General features: G+C 35.8%; 1 protein-coding gene across 11 annotated transcripts in view; it reads left to right on the forward strand.

The window, feature by feature from the left end:
* The window catches only part of CCDC91 (coiled-coil domain containing 91), a 398212-nt gene that overhangs the window by 59942 nt on the left and 324998 nt on the right, over positions 1-13272 (forward strand). The window contains exon 2 of one of the 11 annotated variants that reach the window (XM_070371253.1): positions 9030-9172. The exons of the other annotated variants lie outside the window; for them this stretch is intronic. The gene's annotated coding sequence lies outside the window, so the exon portion shown is untranslated. The remainder of the gene's footprint in view (positions 1-9029; positions 9173-13272) is intronic. 11 annotated transcript variants of the gene reach the window in all.

Here is a 13272-nt window from a genome sequence, read left to right on the forward strand (position 1 = left end):
ATTCCTAGTCTCATGGTATTACAGTCAGAAAAGATGCTTGATATGATTTCAGTCCTTTTATTTTGTGGCCTTGCATATGGTTTGTCCCAGAGAATGTTCCACGTGCAGTTAAAAGAATGTGTATTCTGCTGCTTTTGGATGGAATGTTATCTCTATTCAGTCTGTATGGCCTAATGTCTTATTTAATGCCTGTGTTTCCTCATTTCCTGTTTGTGTAATCTACTTCGACTACTATGTTACTATCAGTTTCTTCCTTTATGTTTGTAATATTTGCTATATTTAATTAGGTGCTTCTGTGTTAGGTACATGTATATTTATATATTTTCAGTTGTTATATATTATTGTTGGATTGATCCTTTTGTGACGTGAAAGTGAAAGTTGCTTAGTTGTGTCTGACTCTTTGTGACCCCCTGGACTACACAGTCCATGGAATTCTGCAGGCCAGAATACTGCAGTGGGTAGCCGTTCCCTTCTTCAGGGTATCTTCCCAACTGAGGGATCGAACCCAGGTCTTCTGCATTGCAGGCAGATTCTTTACCATCTGAGCCACCAGGTAAGCCCAAGAGTACTGGACTGGATAGCCTATCCTTTCTCCAGCAGATCTTCCCGACCCAGGAGTCAAACTGGGTTCTCCTGCTTTGCAGGTGGATTCTTTACCAGCTGAGCTATCAGAGAAGCCACTTCATCCTTTTATCATTATATAATGTCCTTCTTTGTCTCTTGTTACAGTCTTTATTTTGAGATCTATTTGCCTGATATAAGCATTGCTACTCCAGTTCTCTTTTTTACATTTGCATGTAAACCTTTTTCCATCTCCTCACTTTCAGCCTGTATGTGTTTGAAGTGAATCTCTTGTTGGTAGCATACATATGGTTCTTGTTTTTGTACCAGTTCAGCCAGTCTGTGTCTTTTGACTGGATCATTAAATTCATTTACATTTAGAGTAATTATTGATAGGTATGTACTTACTGTTGTTGTGTTGGTTGTTTTCTGGTTGTTTTTGTAGTTTTTTCTGTTCCCTTCTTTGCTCTATTCCTTAATGATTTAATGAGTATCTTTAGTGTTATGTTTGAATTCATTTCTCTTTTTTAAGCATGTATCTTTTTTAGATTTTTGGTTTGTGGTTACTGTGAGTTTTATATACAACAATATGTATACACGTACATCCATGCATATGATTTTTTAAAGTTGATAATTTCTTAAGTTCAAATGCATTCTAATAACACCACATTTTTACTCCCTCACTCCCACACATTTAATTTTTTGACATCATGTTTTACATCTTTGTGTGTGTATGTGTGTCCTTTAACTACTTACTGGCCTCTTAAACTATCCTCTTTTAAAAAAACCCAAAAAACAATGTTCTGTCTCTCTCTCCATTTTAGTTCAATTTGAGTGACTTCCTCTACTCTGTTTTCCAGTTTTCTGGTCTATTCCTCTGTATGATCCAACCTATTGTTGATGCCTTCTATTGTATTTAAAAATTCTGTTATTGTGTTCTTCAATTCCATTTGATTCTTGTTTATATTTTCTCTCTGTCAGACTACTTGCAGAGCAATGTATTGTGTTATATGAGGATATATAATGATAGGGTTGAAGGATAGGCTCTATCCTCATGGGAGCTATATAGTCCATTAGGGAAAGTTAGACAAGTATATTACATTTTAAGGGATTTTAATGTTAAAGTTATATTACTTCAGAGAAGTCAACTCTGGTAGCTATGCTTAGCACTAGTGGTAAATAACCCGCCTGTCAATGCAGGAGACATAAGGGAGGCAGATTCGATCCTTGGGTTGGGAATATCCCCTGGAGGAGAGTATGGCAACCAACTCCAGTATTCTTGCCTGGAGAATCCCATGTACAGAGGAGCCTGGCAGGCTACAGTCTAAGGGGTCGCAAAGAGTTAAACACGACTGAAGCAACTTCACACACGTGCAAGAGCCTCTTGATGAAAGTGAAAGAGGAGAGTGAAAAAGCTGGCTTAAAGCTCAACATTCAGAAAACTAAGATCATGGCATCCGGTCCCATCACTTTATGGGAAATAGATGGGGAAACAGTGGAAACAGTGGCTGACTTTATTTTTATGGGCTCCAAAATCACTGCAGATGGTGATTGCAGCAGTGAAATTAAAAGACGCTTACTCCTTGGAAGGAAAGTTATGACCAACCTAAACAGCATATTAAAAAGCAGAGACATTACTTTGCCAACAAAGGGCCATCTAGTCAAGGCTATGGTTTTTCTAGTAGTCATGTATGGATGTGAGAGTTGGACTATAAAGAAATTGGAGCACCAAAGAATTGATGCTTTTGAACTGTGGTGTTGGAGAAGACTCCTGAGAGTCCGTTGGACTGCAGGGAGATCTAGCCAGTCCATCCTAAAGGAGATCAGTCCTGGGTGTTCATTGGAAGGACTGATGTTGAAGTTGAAACTCTAATAGTTTGGCCACCTGATGCGAAGAGCTGACTCATTTGAAAAGACCCTCATGCTGGGAAGGATTGAGGGCAGGAGGAGAAGGGGATGACAGAGGATGAGATGGTTGGATGGTATCACCAACTCGGTGGACATGGGTTTGAGTGGACTTCAGTAGTTGGTGATGGATAGGGAGGCCTGGGGTGCTGTGGCTCATGGGGTCACAGAGAGTTGGACACGACTGAGTGACTGAACTGAACTGAACTAAACTGAAGTATATAGTATATAGCTTTTTTAGACTGGTTTCTTTCACTTAGTTCTCTTCATTAAAGATTCATCTATTTTTTTTTTTTTTTGTGGCTTGATGGCTAATTTCTTGTTACCTCTGCAAAGTATTTCATTGTGTGGATGTATCTTAGTTTGTTTATTCTTTTTCATATTGAAGGGCTTTCTGGTTGCTTCCAATTTTTAGTGATTGTGAATAAAGCTATGAACATTGTCCTGCAGGTTTTTGTGTATATATCTAGTTATTGTTTTTTAAAGACTTAGAGTCCATGTTAATTTTACTGTACATCAATAATAAGTTTTTACTTAGACATGATCCTATACTGAAGATATAATTTTGAAAAATAATTTGGTTTTAGTTTTAATGTTTGTAATAGATCCATTCACATACTGTAAATAGGCTTCTATAATATTTGGTTATTCATAATTAAATGTTAATTGATAACTTTGGTATTATGAATAAATATAATTTGTATGATGAGAGCTTCCCTGGTGGTCCAGAGGTTAAAGCGTCTGCAGTGCAGGAGACCTGGGTTCGATCCCTGGGTTGGGAAGATCCCCTGGAGAAGGAAATGGCAACCCACTGCAGTATTCTTGCCTGGAGAATCCCATGGATGGAGGAGCCTGGTAGGCTACAGTCCACGGGATCGCAAAGAGTCGGACACGACTGAGCGACTTAACTTATAATTTGTAGACGAAATTTATAGTAATATGGTAGTAAGACTCCATTAACCCTAAGCTGAGTACCCATTGGACTCTAGCAATTCAATAGGGTTAATGAACTTTAGGACAAAGCAGTTTTCCTACTGGGGTCCAGTCAGAATCAACTTTATTATTATTTGTTTAATATGAAATATTTATATTCTGCTGTATGTGGGGACTAGAAATGGGAGCAAGATATAAACTTAGGCAGAAAATAGAGTAGGTGATGTTGATAAGTGGCTGCATTAAAACATTTAGTTGTAAAGTTGATGCATTCAGCAACTAACAATTGAACAGTTAATAGCATGTCAGCCATTGTTGATGGGGATATGATAAAGACAAACAGAAGGATATTTGATGAATAGTATTGAAAAGCTTTGAAGTAAAATAATACATTTGAACAGAATAGAGAATCTGGAAGTAGATCTCTATATATATACCAGTGTTAATTATGAAAATTCAATTTAGAAGAATGAGGATAGGTTATTTAATAACTAGTTCTGGCACATCTGGCTATCCACTTTGTGGAAAATAAATTGGATCTCTATCTAATACATTATATAAAAATAAATTCCATGTGGAAAGAATAATAAAAATTCTGCACTAAATTTGGGAGATTGCATGTGCATTCTTGTGATGAGGGTGACATGAGACATCATTATAAGTCTATAAACTATAAGGAGAGAAGACTGTATTTGAATTTATGAAACAGCTTTGGATGAGAAAAGATAGCATATGAACAGTGTAACTGATAAAAATATTTACATTGCAAAGAAGGGACAAATGGATATCTCTTACATGAAACAACTACTTAGTTATTGACAAAAAGGGAGCAGCAATACAGGAAAATTAGTGCAAGATATGAAGAAGCAAATCCAAAGCAAATATATAAAATCCAAGCAAATATATAAAAAGATGTTCATACTTAATAGAAGAGTAATGCAAATTAAGGTAACAATGTATTTTAACTTTGTATCTATGAGACTGCCTTCTCAGCCCCTGCTGCTGCCGCTAAGTCACTTCAGTCGTGTCCAACTCTGTGCGACCCCATAGACGGCAGCCCACCAGGCTAACCCATCCCTGGGATTCTCCAGGCAAGAATACTGGAGTGGGTTGCCATTTCCTTCTCCCATGCATGAAAGTGAAAAGTGAAAGTGAAGTTGCTCAGTCGTGTCCAACTCTTAGCGACGCCATGGACTGCAGCCTACCAGGCTCCTCCGTCCATGGGATTTTCCAGGCAAGAGTACTGGAGTGGGGTGCCATGGCCTTCTCCACCCCTACCCTTCTTGAAAAAGAAAAAAGGGGCAACAATAATCTTTTGCTGGCAGTAGACTAAGGGAAAAAGCTATTTTTATATTTTGCTGGTAGACTAATTAATAGAGTCTTTTAGGAAGATGATCCAATGACATCTATTAAAGTAAAAAATATTCTATGTATACTAGTTGACCTAGCAAACCCATTCTTTGGAATCTAGCCCATTGAAACATACCTCTGCATATAAAGGTTTCTGTACAAACATTTGTTTCAGTTCAGTTTAGTTGCTCAGTTTTGTCTGATTCTTTGCAACCCCGTGGACTGCAGTATGCCAGGCTTCCCTGTCCATCACCAACTCCCAGAGCTTACTTAAACTCATGTCCATCAAGTTGGTGATGCCATCCAACCATCTCATCCTCTGTTATCCCCTTCTCCTTCCTCCTTCAATCAAAAAGACCAGTGTCAAGGTCTTTTTCAATGAGTCAGTTCTTTGCATCAGGTGGCCTAAGTATTGGAGTTTCTGCTTCAGCATCAGTCCTTCCATTGAATATTCAGGGCTGATTTCTGTTTATTCATTTATTAAACAATAGTGGCAAAAAGATGGAAACAAAGTGTACAAGACAGAAACAAAATATAGGTTTATTGGTAGAGGAATGACTGAATAAATATGTATTGAATATATATCTACAGTATGGAATATTCAGATCAGATCAGATCAGATCAGTCGCTCAGTCGTGTCCAACTCTTTGCGACCCCATGAATCGCAGCACGCCAGGCCTCCCTGTCCATCACCAACTCCTGAATTTCACTGAGACTCACGTCCATCGAGTCAGTGATGCCATCCAGCCATCTCATCTTCTGTCGTCCCCTTCTCCTCTTGTCCCCAATCCCTCCCAGCATCAGAGTCTTTTCCAATGAGTCAACTCTTCGCATGAGGTGGCCAAAGGATTGGAGTTTCAGCTTTAGCATCATTCCTTCCAAAGAAATCCCAGGGCTGATCTCCTTTAGAATGGACTGGTTGGATCTCCTTGCAGTCCAAGGGACTCTCAAGAGTCTTCTCCAACACCACCGTTCAAAAGCATCAATTCTTCGGTACTCAGCCTTCTTCACAGTCCAACTCTCATATCCATACATGACCACAGGAAAAACTATAGCCTTGACTAGATGAACCTTTGTTGGCAAAGTAATGTCTCTGCTTTTGAATATGCTATCTAGTTTGGTCATAACTTTCCTTCCAAGGAGTAATTTTTTAATTTCATGGCTGCAGTCACCATCTGCAGTGATTTTGGAGCCCAGAAAAATAAAGTCTGACACTGTTTCCACTGTTTCCCCATCTATTTCCCATTAAGTGGTGGGACCGGATGCCATGATCTTCGTTTTCTGAATGTTGAGCTTTAAGCCAACTTTTTCACTCTCCATTTTCACCTTCATCAAGAGGCTTTTGAGTTCCTCTTCACTTTCTGTCATAAGGGTGGTGTCATCTGCATATCTGAGGTGATTGATATTTCTCCCGGCAATCTTGATTCCAGCTTGTGTTTCTTCCAGTCCAGCGTTTCTCATGATGTACTCTGCATATAAGTTAAATAAACAGGGTGACATTATACAGCCTTGACAAACTCCTTTTCCTATTTGGAACCAGTCTGTTGTTCCATGTCCAGTTCTAACTGTTGCTTCCTGACCTGCATACAAATTTCTCAAGAGGCAGATCAGGTGGTCTGGTATTCCCATCTCTTTCAGAATTTTCCACAGTTTATTGTGATCCACACAGTCAAAGGCTTTGGCCTAGTCAATAAAGAAGAAATAGATGTTTTTCTGAAACTCTCTTGCTTTTTCCATGATCCAGCGGATGTTGGCAATTAGATCTCTGGTTCCTCTGCCTTTTCTAAAACCAGCTTGAACATCAGGAAGTTTACGGTTCACATATTGCTGGAGCCTGGCTTAGAGAATTTTGAGCATTACTTCACTAGCGTGTGAGATGAGTGCAATTGTGCGTAGTTTGAGCATTCTTTGGCATTGCCTTTCTTTGGAATTGGAATGAAAACGGACCTTTTCCAGTCCTGTGGCCACTGCTGAGTTTTGATGGGCAAATGGGTGGTGCCTTTATGTGGTGCAAGAAAGGAAGGTATACTGTGAGACAAGAAATGATGTCCACAAAGGAGAAGAAGGATTGCATTAAAAATAATACTTTAATGATAGCAAAATCATACTTATGCTTTAAAGTTATATATTTTTATATCTATATTTAAATAATTAAAAAGATTGCATGTATGTTATTAATCAGTATAGTTCCTTTGGAAAGTGATTTAACAAACTTCATCAAGCAGTGTTCATAGTCTTTGACCTTATCAATCTGTATCTGGAAGTTTATACTATGACCTAAAATAATTTTAAAAAGTTAATGTATAATGAAGTCATTGTGATGTTGGTTCTGTAGTAGAGAATATATTGGATAAACTGTAGTGTTTAGAAGTAGGATAATGATTAGATTGTCATGCTGATGGTATATTATGCGGATGTAAATAGTACAGTCATGAAGAGTACAGTTACAAAGCCCGTAATGACTTAGAAGTATATTAATGGTGTAATATATGAAAAAGGAATTTATAATTTCATGTGCAATTGAAACATGTATGTATACATTTGAATACTAGAAATGAATAGGCTAGGATGACATCGTAGCAAATTGTTTTTATGTTTTGACAATAAAATTCTCAAGAAAAGTACAGTTCAAGTATTGTAAAACAAAATTTAGAAGAAATACTTATTAAAAATTAATATCTAGACTTATATGATTTTCTTTGTGGTGAAATAATTTTAAAGTATGCTTTAGGCATTTGCAGACTGTAAATTTGGAGTCAAGTGAGCATCTTTATCAGTATCTTATCCTAAAAATTTCAGTCTCTTCATGATTTATTAATGAGAAATCTTTAGTTTCGTATGCCATATTTCTTACTATGAGAAAATTGTTGAGTGTCTGGAAATAATTAGCATGATTTCATGCTTTTATAGTTACAGTGTTGGTACAGATTCAGATAGCCGGTTCTGTAACAGCTTAGCTGTTGTATGTTATTCAATTATTTAATGATTAACAACTTAGCTATTTTCAGAGTTGAACAGTTATGTAGCTGATTTGTTCATTACATATTAGAGGAGAAAGAGAATTTGATTTTAATTGCCTATTCTATTTTTGATGGATCTTTCCAAATCTCTCATATACTTTACGTTTTGTATACTTGTGTGCATCTTACCTCACATTAGATTTTATAAGAGTTTGTGTACTTTGTATTTATCTGGTGTGGGTTCTTTTAATTTTCTTGGTTTGTGTTTGTTGTCTTTAATTGATTTGAAAAACTTTCAGCCAGTATCTCTTTAAATAATCTCTCTTCTCTCTCTCTTTTTTGATGATTTTAATTTTACATATGATAGACCTTCCGAGACTGTCCTGCAATTTATGGATGGATTCTTTTCTCTCTCTCTCTCTCTTTTTTTTAGCCAAAGTGTGTTTGTGTGTGTTCCAGTTTTTATAATTTCTGTTGATCTATTTTCAAGGTCACTGGTTTTTTTTTTTTCCTATTCTGTACATTTTGATGATAAACCCATAAAAGATATTTTCCTCCCTGATACATTACCAGCATTTCCATTTTACTCTTTTTAATGGTTTCCATCTATCTGTTGATAGCCATGTATGCATATTTTCCACCTTTCCATTGTATTCGTCTATCACAGCTGCTTTTTTCTTTTTTAATTCCTGTCATTTGGATCATCGCCTAGCCTGGTTTTGATTTCTTTGTCTCTTGACAGTTTTCTTTCTCTTTTACTTATCTCATAATTTTTGTTGCTGTTTGTAGAAGATGGAGTTGAATTGTATTTATGACTAAACAGGGGCACCTCTCTTTTAAGTCATTGGTGTTGAAACACCAACATGCTAATATCTAGTCTTATAATAAGTTTTCTTTGTGGTAAAATAATTTTAAAGTATCCTTTAGGCATTTGCAGACTGTGTAAATTTACAGGCAATTGAGCATCTTTATCAGTATCTTATCCTAAAAATTTCATTCTCTTCATCATTTATTAATGAGAAATCTTTAACACCATGATGAAGTTGATGCATTATGAAGCTAAGTCAATTATGTGGTAAATTGGTTAGCCAATTTAAAGGAAAATGCTGTGTAAGTCAAAATTTTTAAAGAGACGTTTAAATTTTGTTTTAATGAAGTACGTAATTTAACTTTTTCAAGATACATGGCTTAAAAAAACTTCATTTTCAAATGTTTGTAGATTCATAAGAAGTTGCAAAGATAGTACAGAGAAGTCCTGTTTTGTTCAGTTTCCCAAATGGTTAAATTTCATGTAACTGTGGTACAATGATCTCCTCCCAGGTGGCACTAGTGGAAACGAACCCACCTGCAGGAGACATAAGAGATGCGGGTTTGATCCCTGGGTCAGGAAGATCCCCAAGAGGAGGACATGATAGCCCACTCCAGTATTCTTGCCTGGAAAATCCCATGAACAGAGGAGCCTGGTGAGCTACAGTCCATAGGGTGGCAGAGTCAGACACAATTGAAGTGATTTTGTATGCATAATACAATGTCAAAACTAGGAAATTGATGTTGGTACAGTGTGTGTGTGCAGTTCTGTCATTTTACCACATCTATAGATTTGTGTAACCAATGTCACATCAAAACACAGAACTATTCTGTCACCAGTAAGATCTCCTTGTGCTACCTTTATATAGTCAGCCTTATTCCTTCCCTTCCTACCATCCCCAACCCCTAGCAACTGCTAATTTGTTCTCCATATTTACAGTTTTATCATTCTGACAGTGTTATATAAATGGAATCATACAGTATTTGACCTTTTGAGAGGAGATTTTTTTTATCACTCAGTTAATGCCCTTGAGATTCATCTAAACTTGTTGCATGTGTCAGTAATTCTTTTCTTTGTAATACTGACTAATACTATAGTAGCATGGATGTGGCACAGTTTAACTGTTCACTTATTTTAGAACTTTTTGGTTGTTTCTGTTTTTTGACTGATAAAAACAAAGGTATGAACAATCATGTACAGATTTTTGTGTGGACATAAGTTTTCATTTCTTTGGGAGAAATACCCAAGAGTACAATTCTAGATATTTTGGTAAGTGTATATTTAACTTTTAAAGACACTGGCAAATTATTTTCCAGAGTAACGGAAATGACTGTGCCATTTTACATCTCCAGTAGTGGTGTTTAAAAGATCTAGCTTCTCCACAGAATGGAAGAAAATATTTGCAAACCATATATCTGATAAGGAATTAATATTCCAGAGTATACAGAGAGCTCCTAAAACTCATCAGGGCTTTTCTGGTGGTTCAGGGGTAAAGAATCTGCCTGCCAATGCAGAGACATGAGTTCGATCCCTGGGTCGGAAAGATCCCTCAGAGGAGGAAATGGCAATATACTCCAGTGTTCTTGTTTGGGAAATTTCATGGACAGAGGAGACAGGCAGTCTATAGCCCATAGGGTCACAAAAGAGTTGGACACGACTTAGGAACTAAACAATAACAGCAACAACAAAACTCAACACTAAAAAACAAACAAGTAGATTAAAAAATGGCTAACGGACTTGACTGACATCAGTTTGAGCAAGCTTCAGGAATTGGTGATAGACAGGAAAGCCTGGATGCTGCAGTCCACGGACTCACAAAGGGTCAGATGTGACTGAATGACTGAACTGAACTGAAAGGTTTTGAATAGACATTTCTCTAAAGATGTGCAGAATGCTAATAAACTCATTAAAAGATGCTCAGCATCATTAATTGTTCAGGAAATGCAAAGTCAGTTGTAATGAGATACCGCCTCATACTCATTAGGATGCCTACTATTACCAAAAAACCCCCCAAATAAACAAAAAATCCAGAAAATAATAAGTTTTGATGAAGATATAGAGAAATTGGAACACTTGAGCACTGTTGGTGGCAACGCAAAGTGGTACTGCTGTTGTGGGAAACAGCTGTATGGTAGTTCCTCCAGAAATTAAAACTAGAATTACTATATACTCTAACAATTCCACATCGGGATATATACTCAAAATAATTAAAAGCAGGGTACAAGATACTGATTCACAGCAGTATTCTTCACAAAAGCTAAGACATATGAAACAACCCAAGTATCTTGACATATATGGGTAAACAAAATGTGGCATAATGGAATATTATTCAGTTAGAAAGGAAGGGACTTCTGATATATGCTACAGCATGGAAGAACTTTGCGGACATTATGCTATGTGAGGTAAACCACTCACAAAGAGACAATTACTGTATTATTCCACTTACGTAAGGTACTTAATGTAGTCAAAATAGAACATAGAATGATGGTTGTCAGGGACTAGGGAAATGAGAATGGGGAATTACCATTTAATGGGGACAGAGTTTTAGTTTTGCAAAGAAAAATGAAAAGACGGATGATGGTGACTTCATAGTAATATGAATATGCTTAATACCACTGAACTGTACACTTAAACGTGGTTAAGATAGTAAATTTTATGTGGTATTTATTTTACCACAATAAAAAAATCAACCATGATGATATTAACAACTTTATGCCAGCTGTTTTTTAAAAACTTAGAAGAAATAGACACATTTCTAGAAAAATATTACTTACAAAAAATGAGGGAGAAATTAAAAGTCTGAATCATCCTATAATTACAAGAAATTGAATCTTACCACAAAGAAAGCAACAAGTCCAGATGATTTGCTGAGCAAGTTTCTACCAAAATTTTTTAAAAAAGGTTATTCCAATCTGATGCAATCTCTTTTAATTAATAGAAAAAGAGAATGTTGCCCCACCTAGTTCTGAAAGCCCTGTGTAACCCTGATATCTAAACCAGATGAAGGCATTAGAAGAAATGAAAATTACAGGTTATTTCACTCTTGAGTGTAGATGTAGAAATCTCAAACAAGATACTAACATTTTGAAATGTACATTGTAAAAGAAGAAAAATGCTCTTTCCAAGTTCTGTTTGTTTCAGGTATGCAAGGATAGATAATTATTATATGATCTATAAATGTAAATGATGATATTAATAGATTAAAAGAGAAAAATCATATGGTAATGTCAGTAAGGTGGAAAAAAGCATCTAATTATCAATGTAAATTCAATTAGGAAAGTTGGAAATTGTTTAACCTGTTGGGACTATTAAAAAAAAAACCCAACAATAATCAACAGACATGTTTTTAAATGGGAAAATATTAAAAACATTCCCTTTAAAAACAGAAATGTTACAGACATGGATGTTATCACCCATTCTAGTGGTTTTATTGCTACATAAGAAATCATCCTAAACTTAAGGGCATTAAACAACTATTTTATTATTCCTATGGATTCTGAGGGTCAGGAACTTGAACAGTGCAAAATAAGAAGATTTGTTACTGCTCCCCCCTTTCTAATGCATCAGTGGGATGACTTAAATACTGGAAGTAGCTGGATAGCTGGAAGCTGGAATCATCTGAAAGTATTTTTATATATCTGGTGATTTGATTCCAGTTGCTGGCTGGGGGCTCAGGTAATCAGTTGAAAAACTTGCAGGTGACTTCTCCACGTCATCTCTCCATGTGGCCTGGCTTGGCTTTTCTCACAACATGGTAGCTAGGTTACTAGCCAGGCAATATAAGGACACAATCAGAAATTACAGTTTTATGACCTAACTGGGAAAGTCACAGATGTTAATTCTACTGTACTATATCGGTTTTGGAAGTTTAATGATTAATATCCCATAGTTTCAAAAGGAGAAAACAGAGCTATTATGACTCTTTGGAATGAGTATCAGTGTTTCATTCTTAGGAGAATATGTGAGTTAGGAGATATTTTTGATAATGTCTTTGAAGACTACAGTCACCACATTACCTCTTGTACTTAGCACTTTATTGAAGGACATAGCCTGTGCTTGAAGATAAGAAAAATAAATTAGATAGAATTGGAAAGAAGTAAAATTGTTATCTGAAGATAATATGATCATTTACCTATAAAATCAAAAGATATAAATTACTAGATGTCAGTTTGGCAAAGCTGAATGGATATAAGATTAATATAAAAAAGTTAAAAGTTAATTGTATTGTTACACAATAGCATTAGACAACTAGAAAATACAATTTAAAAGAAGATATTAATGTATCAGAATGTTAGTATCTAGGGATAAATCTAGTAGGAGATATAAAAGACTTCTTCAGTGAAAATTATAAGATTTTATTAATAGGCGTTAAGAAAAATTAATTATGGTACATCTTTTCAGTAAAAAAATATTGTAAGCCACACAAATGTTTGTTGAAAAGAAAGTGGCTGAATAAACTATGGTATATTAAAGTAGTAAAAAAGAATGAATGGTAGCTAAAATAATATTATCAACATAACATGAAAAAATTAAATCCCCTAAATTTAAGTCATAGGATGCCCTGTAAAATATACCTTTTGGTGGTAGAAATAAAATGGAACTTCATTAACTTGAAAACAAAGGAATGATGAAAAATAAACTTAGGATTGTGAGTCCAGAGAGATCCAAGGAGGGGTTATATGTAATTTGTTATGATCTTCAGTTTTATGCCTGGTGGTAGGTTTCCATATCTTAATTTTATTAAAAAAAATGGAA

The sequence above is a fragment of the Bos mutus genome, chromosome 5, assembly GCF_027580195.1.
Source record: "Bos mutus isolate GX-2022 chromosome 5, NWIPB_WYAK_1.1, whole genome shotgun sequence".
In the NCBI taxonomy this organism is placed as follows: domain Eukaryota; kingdom Metazoa; phylum Chordata; class Mammalia; order Artiodactyla; family Bovidae; genus Bos; species Bos mutus.